Consider the following 14,329-nt stretch of genomic DNA (forward strand, 5'->3'; position numbering starts at 1 on the left):
GGAGCCAGGGAAGGGACAGGTCGGACTGGCTGCAGAGCTCGCTGTTACAGGGGCTCTTGCTGCGGGCACCCCCATCCCGAGGAGCAGCCTTGCTGCTCTGTCTCACTCTCAGGATTACTGTGAAGAGCAAAGGAGAAAATAGATATGAAAATTGTTTGTAAACCGTAAAGGACAGAGGCAAAAATAGGGGGATGGGCACACCGTTGTGAGTAATGCTGAACAACACCGAACTGTCGACTTCGAAAAGGTTACTTTTACGCTATGGAGTTTCATCTCAATAAATTTTTTTTAATGGAGTTTATTTTTTTAAAAGGTTTATTATTTAGCGTGTGCAGTGTGGGGGAGGGGCAAAAAGAAGGAGAGAATCTCCAGCAGATTTCCGGTAGGGCTGGATCGCACAACCCCAAGACCCCCACCTGAGCCAAAACCAAGAGTCTGACGCCGACCGACTGCACCACCCAGGCATCCCTCTAACGGAGTTTAGGAGGACCCGGTCTCAAACTGTGCTATATAGCAGCACGTCTTGTGCGTTTTAGCGGTGGTTTAGGTGTTAAAATTCTTTTAAATATAGGGAATAGAGGGAAGCTTCATGACGTTGGATTTGGCAATGATTTCTTGCATATGACAGAAAAACACAGCCAATGAAAGAGAGAGAAACTGACTTCATCAAAATTAAAACCTTTTTGTGCATCAAAGGATTCTATTAAGAGCATGACAAGGCAATCCACCGAATGGGACAAATATTTGCCTGTTCCCTTATCTGTAAAACAGGGATGACCCCCACCTCACCGGCTGTTGGAAAAATTGAACCTACCGGTGACTGTGGAAGAGCCTCGTGCAGAGAGCGGGGACATTTGAATATTTACAAGTCCGACCCGGGAGGCATATGGGCCTTTCGAAGTCTGGGCCCCCATGTTGCCAGCCCCACCCCTCCCTGAGCCTGTCCTGCACTACCCAGACTTGGTCAGGGCCCCCCCACCAAATGCATGGTGCTTTCCGCCTCCCTGCAGGGCTGCCCAGAGCACACCTCGGCCGAGGGCTGCACCTGTGTTCTCCTACCTCCTCCCCCAGTGGGAGGGGCTATTTCCCTCCAAGCTACAACCCTGAACTCAGGGTTCCGGCCTCCTCATTCTCATACCCGTGCTGCAAATCCTGATTCCAATATGTGCTGTCTCTGACCTTGGGCAAGTGACTTTCTCTCTCTGGGCCTCGGTTTCTTGTCTGTAAGATGGAATAGTACTACCTACTTTGCAGGGTTGTTCTGAGGGTCCAGCGTCACATACACCACGGTCGATGGTCAGGTGCGATTGGCATGACCTTCTGCTCTCATGGTTTATAGGAATCATCTACAGGGCCCGTCCTCTGACTTAATGGTAAGTGGACACTGGGTCATGTTGACATGTATAACCGTAAGCGTCCACACACGACAGACCCGAAATGCCCACTGCAGCGTTCGGGTGCTCGTCACCATGTTCCAGCCGGTGTTTATTGTCCTCAAATCATTGCCCTTTTTACTCCTCTGGCTGAGAGCTCCAGAGGTAATGTGAGTTTCTTCCATCAAGAGTTGAGGTGCCCCATTGCCCTTAAACCTGGTTGCAAATTATTTGACTCTTAACCTATGAAACTTTATTTTTTTTTATTTTTTTTTATTTTAATAATGATTTTTTATTATATTATGTTAGTCACCATACAGTACATCCCCGGTTTTCGATGTAAGGCTCGATGATTCATTAGTTGTGTATAACACCCAGTGCACCATGCAATACGTGCCCTCCTTACTACCCATCACCGGTCTATCCCATTCCCCCACCCCCCTCCCCTCTGTAGCCCTCAGTTTGTTTCTCATAGTCCATAGTCTCTCATGTTTCATTCCCCCTTCTGATTACCCCCCCTTTCTTTATCCCTTTCTTCCCCTACTGATCATTCTAGTTCTTATGTTCCATAGATGAGAGAAATCATATGATAGTTGTCTTTCTCTGCTTGACTTATTTCACTAAGCATTATCTCCTCCAGTGCCGTCTATGTTGTAGCAAATGTTGAGAACTCATTCTTTCTGATAGCTGAGTAATATTCCATTGTATATATGGACCACAACTTCTTAATCCAGTAATCTGTTGAAGGGCATCTCGGCTCCTTCCACGATTTAGCTATTGTGGACATTGCTGCTATGAACATTGGGGTGCATATGGCCCTTCTCTTCACTACGTTAACCTATGAAACTTTAATCCTTTGTGTGTGTGTGACACGTGTTCATGAGAAAATACATTTAAGCAAAAAGAAAAAGCTCACACCACCCAGGATGAGCAGTTAAGTTTTTGATGTACGTCCATATACACACATGCTCCGCACACACAGTTTGGGACTTAGTCCTACATTTGTGAGCTGATACTAAACAGACTGCTGTGTAATCTGTTGTGTTTTGCTTTACAGTCTAGAATGAATATACTTTCGCGCAGATGTGTGAAATCTTCCAGTTGAAAAACAGACCCGGAGAACAGGTAAAAATACAAAATCCAGTGCGATGCTGGTAACAAGGAAAGGACCTAACACGAAATTCCACCAGATGATTAAAAGTAAAACAAAGGTCAGGGGTACCCCAGAAACGCTAACAGAAAGAAATCAGGGGCCAGATTTTCACATGAGGCAAAGCAGGAACTCAAGGCCTAGAGCACACACGGTGAGGGCAGCCGAGGGAGTGTCTTGGCCTACGAGGCACCAACACAAACTTGTTTCTGACTCATCTTCTCTCTTCCCTAAGCCTTTCGGGCTCAGCTACTCCTCTGGTCCTTTCTCCAGGGTCCAAATGCCCCAGGGGCGTGTCCTCTTTCCACCTGTGGCCAGGCTGGGTCCTCCCTCCCCGGAGGTTTTCTGTGTGACCTCCTTCTGCTCCCAGGGCATAGCTTCCGGAGGACAGGCTGTCTTGGCCTTTGGCACTTCATCCGATGTTCGCCTACCGAGCATTCTTCTATTTCTTTGGAATAAATTAATCCTGCAGGGATCCAGAGCATTTTCCTCCCCCTGGGCCCAGGAGAACAAGTGTTCTGGAAGGATCCGGGGCACTTCTTTCCTTCTCCAGCAACACGGAACTGCACTACAGCTAAAACAGTTAAATTATTTATTCCTCACAAAAGTCCTGAGCTGAGGGCTAGCTGGTTTTCCACGTGAAAATATAAGCAAGGCTTTGACTTTTCTTGGTAAAGTTTACATATCCATAAACAAAGAAAAACATGAGTCTGAATAAAGAGTTTTCTCCGGGGAACGAGAGGGCCAGCACATCAGGAGAAAATGTTCGCTATGAAGAAGTCAGACGTGACCGCTCCCAGACCCAAGCTGTCCGAAGGCGCTCGCTGGGAAGCCGCTTCCCCTCCTGAGCCTTCGCGTGCTCGGTTCTATTGGGATGTTTACTGAGCACCTACTATACGTCTGGTCCTGTGATAATAGCTGGGCCCGCAAAGAATAAAATACAAGCCCTCCCCGGGCCTCCCCCCGGAGCTCCCTGGGCAGCAAGTGCATACCCAGGGAAGAGAGGGGGGCAGAGGCGCTAAGGAATCAGAGCAGGGCTCCAGCGGGGGGCTCAGGCAAGAGGAGAAAGCCCTGAGACCAGCCAGGAAGGTGAAGAGGCATTTTCCAGGGAGAAAAGGCCTGGAGAGCACGGCAGGCAAGGCAGTGGGGACGGTGTGGCGTGTGCAGAGCTCCACAAGCAAGTCCTTGGGTCCCGCAGCTGAGGAGCTGGTGGGGAGGTCTGTCCTGCCGTTGGCTCTGCCCTGGCCCCGGAACAGTGTCCAGTGCATGGGCTCCAGCGCACATTGGGGAGGGATGAAGACAGCGGGAGAGGGGGCGGGGGCCAGGTTGGGAAGGCTCAGGCGCCATGCTCGGGAGGCTGGCATCTGTCCTGGGGATGGTGGCAAGAGGCTGAGGACTTGGCCCAGGAAAGACATGGGGCCAGTGAGGTATTTGAGGAGACTGACCCAGGCTGCAGGGCAGAGGCCGGAAGTGGGATCTGAGCTCTACAGTCATCAGGCTGGTGAGCGAGGGGTCCGAGTGAGCAGTGGGTGCAGAGTGGGGAGGGCCCAGAGTGAGGAACCCTTGGGAGGCAGGATGGCAGGACAGGGACGGGGCTGGGGGGGGGAGGTGTGAGTCCAGGCTTCTCCTCTGTGGCCCCACAGATGACGGGCCCCCGTGCCACCTCCCCAGCGTGGACAACACCGTCCTCTAGAGGCCTGATGTTCTGCCCTCGTGCTGGTCCGTCCGCTCCCAGGGCAGGGACTGTGGCTGAGATGCCCGCTCCCTTGGAGCCCAGCACAGTGATCGCACAGGAAGATCTCTCTTGTCGGGACCAGGCGGGTGAGCGGGGCAGAGGAGCCTCAGAGGGACCGATGACCTTGACGGACTTGTGAGCATCTAAATGGGGCATCCTGGGGGCTGGGTGTGTGTGTGCATGTGTGTGCACGCGTGGTGAGCAACTCGTGTACTCCTGTGCCTCGGGCTGGGCCTCTTTCGTCTGCTCCCATGGTGCAGAAGGACAGGGATTGTGAGAGAGCCAGGGCGCAGCTCCAGCAGAGGGGACGCGGAACGGCTGCACAGCCGATGAAGCCCGAGCGCCCTCCGGAGAGATGGGGTCGCAGCAAAGCCACGGGGCCACCACGCCTCAGGGGGGCCGCCTTGCCAAATGCCTCCGACCTGCCCAGACAGCCCACCCTAAGCAGCTAGAGCCCCGCTGTCGAAAGTAGTTTTCTCTTTCAAATATTCGTAAATGAGAGGAAGCCATGTGTTGGTAAATGCTTACCGCCGGTTCACTCGGAGACTGCGTAATCTCTGAGCTCAGCATCTCACAGGGTTTGCACGGGTCCAAAGGGCGGCCCTTCACCCTGGCCTCAGGTCCAACAAGCCCGAGCGGTGGAGGGCCATGTGTCGGGCCGGGCCCTGTCGTCCTGCAGGGATCGAGGCCATGCCTGGGTCCAGCCAGGCCTCACGAGCACAGGGTCAATGCTCTATGTCGTCAGTGGTGAAATGAAGTGAGAGTACTTCCCTCCCCTAAGAGCAACATTCGGTCTGCACAACAAACATTTATTGAGTGTCTACTGTGTGCGGGCCGCCGTTGTGCCTGGCTGTTCTGGGGCGTAGTGGGGTTGAAATCGGACCTGTCCCGACATGGACCCAGCCCGGCTCCAGCAGGCTAGGGGCCCCCAGGCAGGCTCTCTGTGCTCTGGGCACGTTACTTCCCGGGTCCCGGCTCTGCGTCGGGCACAGAGTAATAGGGGTTCAAGGAGTATTTGATGAAAAGAAGATCAAAGTCCCCCTGTCCACTGGTTAGGGTCCAGCTGGGCTGCAGGGTGCCTGCCATTCAGCAGGGATTTTCCCCGGCCTAATACTGAGTAAAAGGATAAAGTCACAGGAGAACACCCGCTATGGCACCATTTAACAAAGTCCAAGCGTGGACAGGACACACCTTGGTAAGAGTATGAGGCAGAGTGGGGTGCTGACGCTGAGTGCGGGCCGGGCGCAGTGGCCGTCTGAGGGTTCAGCGGGTGGGCCAGCGGTGCCCGTGTTACAATTAGATATATTCTTTTTTTTTTTAATGATTTTTTATTTTATTATGTTAGTCACCATACAGTACATCCCCGGTTTCCGATGTAAGGCTCGATGATTCATTAGTTGCGTATAACACCCAGTGCACCATGCAATACGTGCCCTCCTTACTACCCATCACCGGTCTATCCCATTCCCCCACCCCCCTCCCCTCTGAGGCCCTCAGTTTGTTTCTCATAGTCCATAGTCTCTCATGTTTCATTCCCCCTTCTGATTACCCCCCTTTCTTTATCCCTTTCTTCCCCTACTGATCATCCTAGTTCTTATGTTCCATAGATGAGAGAAATCATATGATAGTTGTCTTTCACTGCTTGACTTATTTCACTTAGCATTATCTCCTCCAGTGCCATCCATGTTGCAGCAAATGTTGAGAATTCGTTCTTTCTGATAGCTGAGTAATATTCCATTGTATTTATGGACCACAACTTCTTAATCCAGTCCTCTGTTGAAGGGCATCTCGGCTCCTTCCACGATTTAGCTATTGTGGACAATGCTGCTATGAACATTGGGGTGCATATGGCCCTTCTCTTCACTACGTCTGTATCTTTGGGGTAAACACCCAGTAGTGCAATGGCTGGATCATAGGGTAGCTCAATTTTTAACTTTTTAAGGGACCTCCACACTGTTTTCCAGAGTGGCTGTACCAACTTGCATTCCCACCAATAATGTAGGAGGGATCCCCTTTCTCCACATCCTCTCCAACAATTGTTGTCTCTTGCCTTGTCAATTTTTGCCATTCTAACTGGCGTAAGGTGGTATCTCAGTGTGGTTTTGATTTGAATTTCTTTGATGGCTAATGATTTTGAACATTTTTCCATGTGTCTGTTAGCCATTTGTATGTTTTCATTGGAAAAGTGACAATTAGACATATTCTTTGTAAATAAAAAATACTTTGTATATATGAAGAAAGAGAAAGCCAACGGTCTTGTCTATTTCTGGAGCACCATTGTGTTTGAAACGATGCAGTTGCATGGAGGGTACTTCCCCACTTCAGACACCGTGCACCTGTCCCAGACGCCCCGAGACAGCTAGCAGGCTGAGAGAATGGGGACAAAAGGTGACTTCCACAGGAAACAGGGAAGCCAGCCCTGCCCAACGGGTCGTTGGCTGCCACTGTGGTCGGCTGCTGCCGGGTGCTCAGGCGGGAGGAGAGGACAGATGCGAGAACTATCTTAACCCATCCAGACCAGGAATTAAGACAAGTAAAAATAGACAGCTAACAGTAAATGGGGAGAAAAGAGGAAGTCAGGCGCTAACCTGCACTTGAGAGAGGCCCAAGGTGACTCAAGGTAATTTTCCTCTGCACCTGTTGTTCCTGTTGCCCTAGAATGCTCTTTCCCCTTCCCTCCCTGATAACTCTGACCTACCTTTCATTCGTTCAGATACCACCTCCTCCAGGAAGCCCCCTGAACCTGCCTCCCTGATTCCCAAGTTAGGGCGACCCTCTGCACCCCAACACACCCCTCAGTCCCTCGTCACGTCCCTCTGACCATGAGGCTCATGTCCTCTGTGCCTGCCCCTGGGCTTCCGACCTACTGGCCAGCCTCCCCCTCACTGGCTCCTGGCTCCGGAGCCTCGGTTCAGCCCCTCTCACACGGCACTTTTCAGAAGACAGGGTGCTGCCCTACATCCCGTCCGGTGCAAAGAGCATGGGCATTAGAGGCAGAATGACCCCTACAAGCCCACCCTCAACCCTTCACCAGCTGCAAGGGGGGAGAGCCAGGCAGACCCCACGAGGCTGGCATGAGTGATAGGTGGACCCTCAGGAAAAGTCAGACGCTCCTGCTCCACCCTGCCCTGGACTCACCCCTCCTTGGGACCGTCTGCAGTGCTACCCAGCCTGTCCGGGTTCGACGGAGGTGAGGGGCAGGCGTGGTAATGACGGCAAAGTCTGCGGACTGCTCGCCCAATCGCTGCTCAGTGCCTGATGCATACACAGGCCTTCTCTTATCGATTGTCCCTGCAACGCGACGAAAATGTGCCACCCCATCTGGTAGATCAGGACCGAGGCTCATCTGGTTAGCTGTTGACCCAGGAGCGAACGGTGGGCAGTGTGAGGATACGCACCTGAGTCAGTCTGCCCTCAAAGCCCAGGCCCCTGCCTGAGGCCGACCTGCTTCTCTGTGCGTGGTTGGAGCCTTCCCCGGCTGGACAGGCTCACCCCGTGGGCCCTTCGGCTCCTCTTCAGGGGGTTCTAGCATTCGCTTGGCAGTTAACAATAGCTCCCTCACTGGAATACTGTATTAGTAGGGATTTTCAGACCATTTGGCCAAAGTCGATCAAATCTATAGCTCCAGGACCGTGAGAGTTCAAGGCCATCACCTCACAGTGCTCTGTAAATCCACTGGGACCTGTCTCCGCACACACAGTGCATGTTGGCATAGACACTGGGGTGGCCTGGTGGCTTCCCTGTCTCCCCACGACCCAGGGCAGTGTTTTCAGCTGGGTCCTGAACGAAGCTCAGAGAGGACAGAACAGGGCCTCAGGAACCCAGAGCAGGGCCTCCAAGGCCAGACTGGAAATACCACCTTCCCAAAAGAGAGGGGATTCATTCTCTCAGGGCTCTTGCGGGAGCCTGTGGAGGCCAGTCCATGCAGGTCACACTCTCTCTCACCAGCCCAGGAGGGTGGTCCTTCTCCTACCCACAGAGAAGGCTCGGAAGTGCTGGGCTTGCCTGGGCCCCGGCCAGGAGCTGGGTCCCTTGGGCCAGCTCAGGTCAGAGTGGCAGTGGGGCTCTCTTGTCCCATCTCTGTCCCTCTTCACCTCCAAAGCCAAAGCCAGGCTGACCCCAGGGTCAGGGAGGGGCAGAGGCCTGGAGGCCCCCCTGCTGCCTAGCCCCAACCCTCCTTTCCAGGTGTGCACTTACACCTGTGTGTTTGCCTCTGCACGTGCACACCTGGGAGGAGGGAGACCGAGAGCTAGCTGGTGGACAGCTATCCCTGGGACCCGGGTCACCCCCTCCTCCGTTCACCCCTGACCCAGAGACGTCCTTAGTCCTTATCAAGCACTGGAGCCCTTCCAAGGCCTACGCTCAGCTCAGCTCGGGGCTTTACGGAAGGAAGGTGCCCCTTCCACTTCCCCCCACGCATCTAGGAACATTCCTGCTAAGAGGGTGGAGGCCGCAGGCACTGAGCAGGGGCTCCATGGGAGAGACACCCCACCCTGCATGGGAGGACTGGGGACGCTGACATCAAATGGTCTGGAAGGGCCTGGCCGGGAGAGTCAGCCAAGGTGCATTTTGTTAAAAGCAACACAGGCTTTGGGTCCCAGGCATTTTCATTACCTGAAACACAGCCCTTGACCTGCGAGTGGGTTTAAGAGCTCGTTCCCGCTCCTACTGGGGATCAGACTCTGGAGAAGGAGACAGCTCCTCCCCCGCCGGACAGGGGGCTGCAGGCAGGATGGTGTCCACCTGCTCCCCTTTCAATCAGGGACTGGAAACCCAGGAGAGGGGGCACAGGAACCTAGGGGCATCTTGCACCTCGTCCCCCCACCCAGAACTTGCCCGCAGCCTTCACCTGCAGCATCCCACACTGACCCCCACCCCTCCTCTGCTCCTCTCTGGCCGCATCCCCTCCTGGACTGGCCATTCTTGGTTCTGACCTGGGCCTCAATGCCCAGCCTCAGGTCAGCACCATGACCTGGGTTCCCTGGACAACAGAACCAGGTCTGCCCTCCGAGGCAGCCCCTGCATGTGGGGGCATGGCACACCCTCAGGACCCCTCTGTGTCCCTCACCCTAGCAACCAGATTGGGGACTGAGGAGGTCAGGGGCCAGGCCAGCCTCCTGCAATGACCTCTGGGCCCCAGGACTTGTCCTTGAGCATTCTCAGTACCACCCGGTGTCTCTCCTTCCTCCAAACCTGCCCCCACAGAGCCCCCCCCCCGACGCCTGTCCAGCTGGCAGCCAGTCTTGGGCCTGTGGGAGCCACTCTGGATGCCACTCACCCGCCCCACCCCTGGACAAGCCCCAGCCTCTCGCCCCACAGCTCTGTGCGTCAGCCCTGTGCCCCTGAGAAGCAGACCTCACATGGGACTGTATCAGGGGACAACTGTGAGATAATACAGGGAAGAAGCAGGAGCGCCCATCAGACCCTCGGCCGGAGGGAAAAGGGTCCCTCGGAATCCACATCCCCTGAGCCTCGGAACGTGACCTTACTCGGAAATAGCATCTTTGCAGATGTGAAGCCACGGTCGGACGAGGTCATCCTGGATTAGGGCAGGCCCTAAACCCGACCTGAGGACAGCTGCCCTTCTGTTTTTTGTGCACAGTGTTGGCCCGTATTTAATGAGTCTCTGAAAGGGGATCTAGAGACAGATTCCCCAATGCACCTACAATGGTGTTCACTGAGCGTCCACTGTGTGTGTCAGGGATGCAGAGACAAGTCAGCAGGTGCCCGCACCCCCAGACCTCCCCACAGTGCCAGGGCCCTGCTCCAGGCCACGCTCCAAGGCGGTGGGGAGGCAGGCCTCAGGCCCGGGTCTAGGGCCCCTGCTCTGCATGCTTGCCCCCAGGGGTGCTAGGAGGCTTGCTAAGCCTGGTGTCAGTCCTTCCTTCTCAGAGACAGCCATTCAGCCCGTGCCAGGCACAGAGAAGCACAGAGCTTGGAAGCAGCAGGGCGTGGCCCCCCCTGCACTGCTCCCCAGCTGAGTGACCGAGTGACCGTCTCGTGCCACTGCAGGGATCTAAGTCAAACGGGGCGACCCTCCCCAACGCCATGGCACCCTGCCCCAAACAGAAAGAGGACTCTGGATTCGTGGGTACTGTGGGGGTTTTCCTACAACCATTTGGAACCGGTTCTAATGAAATGCTTTTTAAAGAATCATAAATGGAAGTGCCGAGTCGACCCGTAATTCTGCTCTTTCCCTTACTGTGAAACCTTTCTTTAGTCAAAAGTGCATCGATGTAAAATAACCTCTCCTCCAACAGACCAAGTGCTGCCCTGATCTCTGCATCCGTCTTCCCAACCCCCAGACGGGTCAGGAGGCCGCCTCACCACTTCCCCGTGCTGGCGGCAGCCGGCTCCGGGGTCCAGTCTTCCCGAAAGCAGTTTGTTCTCACCCTGAGTTTTGCCAGCGTAGCACGAAGGCTAAGCACCTGCCCTCACCGCATCGGCGCCCTGGCTTAACTTCCTGGTTTATCTGTGTTTGACATGTTTGACGAATGCTCAGCTGATGATTCTGTGGGAAAAAATCCACCCAGAGAAACACATGAAAGACACGTGCCGCGACGCTCTCAGATCCTTTACGCTTGCAAACCTTAGCAGAGCTCTTCCTAAAATCTCGGCATTTGCAGAGAGACCCGCAGGGTGACGATAGTGCCATCTGTCAAATCGTAGCGTTATCTACGGACTTTATTATCGGATCTTCACCACATTTCTTGAGATAAGAACGAGTACCCCATTTCACACCACAGAACGTTGGGGGCTAGAGCTGCCCAGCGTCTTGCAGCTGGTGATTATTGGAGCCGAGGGTTCCTGGATGCCTGCTCTCTTCGAGGGTCTCTGGTCAAGCCTCTCCCACTGACCCCCACCCCACAGCACGCTCTGGGCCAGGACTCCCGTTGGACCTACTTCGGAAAAGTCAGGCGTGGAAGCGTCCCGAGGCAGCTCTGGAGATGGGAGCCAGGCCCATGTGTCTGTCCATCCCCAGAGGCCCGGTGAGCCCTCGGGGCACAGCGGAGTGGAGCATCGATCCTTTGCCACCAAATCTGATCCCCATCACGCACCAGCACCTTAACTCAGGGCATCTTTGTTATCCTGGACTTCCGGCATGTCCCCCACCTGCGTCCTAGCCAGGGCTACTGGTGGCCACAGGGCTGCCCTCCTTGTCCAGCCTGGCACTCAGGTCCCCAGCCTGGCCTGGTGGAGCCCCCTTTGCCCCCAGCTGGGGCCTTGGCTTGACCTTGACTGCCCTCCTGAGCGGACGCTATGGCCATAGGGAGCCTGCCAGGCCCCCTAATAGCAGTTGCCCTGCTGGACAGCTGCTTGCTGGCAGAGGGGTCCAGTCCTCACTGCTGCCTGCCATGGGACGTGGCCCTTGGTGCAGGCCGAGCTGAGCAGAAGGCTGGGGGGTGGCACCCAGAGTCTGGCAAGGCTGTCCAGCTGCTCTGCCCACGATCGGATTGTCCTATACCTCCCCGCCTAGGGTGCTCCATGGCTCCCTGGTGCCCTCAAGATGACCTGCAGCCCTCGGCGTGGCCCATGCAAGGCTGGCCTGTGAGGTCTCAACTCCTGCTCCCCACACACCCAACTGCCTCCCAACTAGAAGAGGCTCGGCAGCGTCTAATTCTCCAGGCCCTTCCAGACCCGTCCATGCCATTTTGCCTTCCCCACGTCCCCAGGCAGCAAGCCTCCTCCTTGGAAGTGCCCTGGCTTACCCAGCAGGTGCACCCCGGCCCGTGTCCTATCTCACTTTGTAATTAGAAGGAGTGACTCTGAGAACAGGGTGCTAAGTCGGGGTCTAGGGATGGCAGGCACTCAGACACGGACGGAGCCAGATCACGGAGGCACCAAGGGGAGACAGCTTAACTGCTGGCCCAGCAAACGGACGCAGAAGCAGTTCACTCAAAACAAGATGCTAAGTGAGGTCGCCAGCGTGTTGCCAGGCAGGGAGGGGCCCCCTGGAGTGGGCGGGGTGGGGGGGGCATGTGAGCAGAAGCTGGGCTGCCTGCCGCCTGGCTTACCCAGGACTGTTCCTGCACTGAGAGCCCCACTCCCCAGGATCCCCTCCATCCAAAAGGTCCTCGTGGAGGCCCCTTCGTGGCTCAGAGGCAGGACCATCAGGCGAACAGGCTGGGGACCTTGCCATGGGCCCTTGTTATTGACCAGGTCACTGAAAACTCCCAGTGAGCTCAGAGCTGGGTGCTCCCCACACAATTCTACACACCCTCCCAGACCCTGTACACGTGGGCCCCATCGGACAGTGAGAGCCCCACTGGGTGGGCTTCGGTGTGAGTCACGTGAGACAGCAGGTTTGGGCCTGGGTGGTGGTCTTACATGAACGAGTGAGTATGTGGCCTCCCCTTCTCTTTAAAGCTGCTTTGCAAATCAAGGACTGAGCCCAGGTCGCTCCTGCCTCGCCCCCGCCCCTCCCCTGACAGAAGCAGCCCTTATTCCGACCCTGTCCTTGCCCTGCCTCCCCTCTCGGGACAGCAGCCAGAGCCGCTCTGGGAAGCCTAAGGCAGCGCTCTGGCCCAGAACTCCCAGTGTTCCCAACATTGGTGTCATCGAAACCGCATCCAGCTGGTTAATTCTACACGTATCTATTTTTCACCATGAAGAAGAAAGGCCCTACCGGAAGTGCGGCGGGTGGCCTGGGATAAATTGTGGCAAAGCCAGGGTGGCGGATGCCGGGGAGCGAGGGGCGAGCAGCCAGGGGCGAGCAGCCAGGGCGGAGGTCACGGAGGACATGGGATGAGAGCCGTTCTGGGCTCAGAACCTCCAAAGCGTCACAGCCTGGAGCCAGCTGACCACAGGGAGCTGGCCTTGGCCACACGATGCCACGGAGCACCTTCCCAGCCCGGGCACCCAGAAAGGACATGGGGTACTCTTCTCTCTTCATGGCCCACTCCGTGGCCTGGGAGTAGGGCTCTAGTTCGCTGCTCCTGGGGGCTCCCTCTCAGGGCATCTGGGCTGCCGAAGGTGGTGACATGCAGCCCCTCCTCTCCCCCATGTCCCCTCTGCACTGCCTTCTGGCCTCCTCCATGTTCGCTTTGGCTTAGGGTCCAGTGTGAGCAGGGGTTTGCTTGCTTGCTTTCTTTCTTTCTTTCTCTCTCTCTCTCTCTCTTTCTTTCTTTCTTTCATTTTTTTTTAAAGATTTTATTTATTATTTGAGAGAGAGAATGAGAGAGAGAGAGCATGAATGGGGGCAGGGTCAGAGGGAGAAGCAGACTCCCTGCTGAGCAAGCCTGATGTAGGACTTGATCCCGGGACTCCAGGATCATGACCTGAGCTGAAGGCAGTCACTGAACCAACTGAGCCACCCAGGGGCCCCAGGGCCTTCCTTCTTTGCTTTTGGTGCCATCCTTGTGAAAAGAGGGTCATTTTAAAAAAATCTATTTTAGTTCTTTTTTTTCTGACATTCAGTTCCTTATATTTGGTTAACGATTACAGTTAATAGAGCTCCTTAACCATGAGGTTGAGGAGGGTGTGTAGGAGACTGTTGGTCTCCCAATATCCATTATCCCCTTCTCCCTTTCTAACAGAACTTTTATATTGCTGGGGATGGCAATGTGCCCAACTGAAAAATGACATTTCCCATCCTTTCTTCAAAATAGGAGTGAGGAGCCATTATGTGAGGCTTCTAGGAACGTTTAAATGCATGACCCTCTTCCTCATTCCTCCTTCCTGTTCCCCAGAGGTAGGATGTGATGGCTGGATCTCTAGTAGCCATTTTGTACCACAAGATGATAGGATGGCAGTGCAGAAAGATCGGAGGCACCTGGGTCTCTGGCGACTGTAGTTCCAGATTTTTCTAACATGAGAAAAAACAAACTTCTATCTTGCATAAACTGCCACTATTAGAGGTTTTCTGTCACTTGTTGCCTAGTCTTAATGGCTACAGAAGGTATAATCCTGATCTCCGTTGTACAGAAAGCAGCATCATGCACCCACTCTGGGCTGGTCCCCAAGCTGAGATCTGCACACACTCTGCCTCAGTAGTCCTCACTGTGGCTCTGTGAGGGAGCTGCCAGAGCCCCTGATATCGGGGAGGAGACTGAGACCAGAGAGAACAGAGGA

Source organism: Ursus arctos, unplaced genomic scaffold (assembly GCF_023065955.2).
Source record: "Ursus arctos isolate Adak ecotype North America unplaced genomic scaffold, UrsArc2.0 scaffold_16, whole genome shotgun sequence".
NCBI lineage: Eukaryota > Metazoa > Chordata > Mammalia > Carnivora > Ursidae > Ursus > Ursus arctos.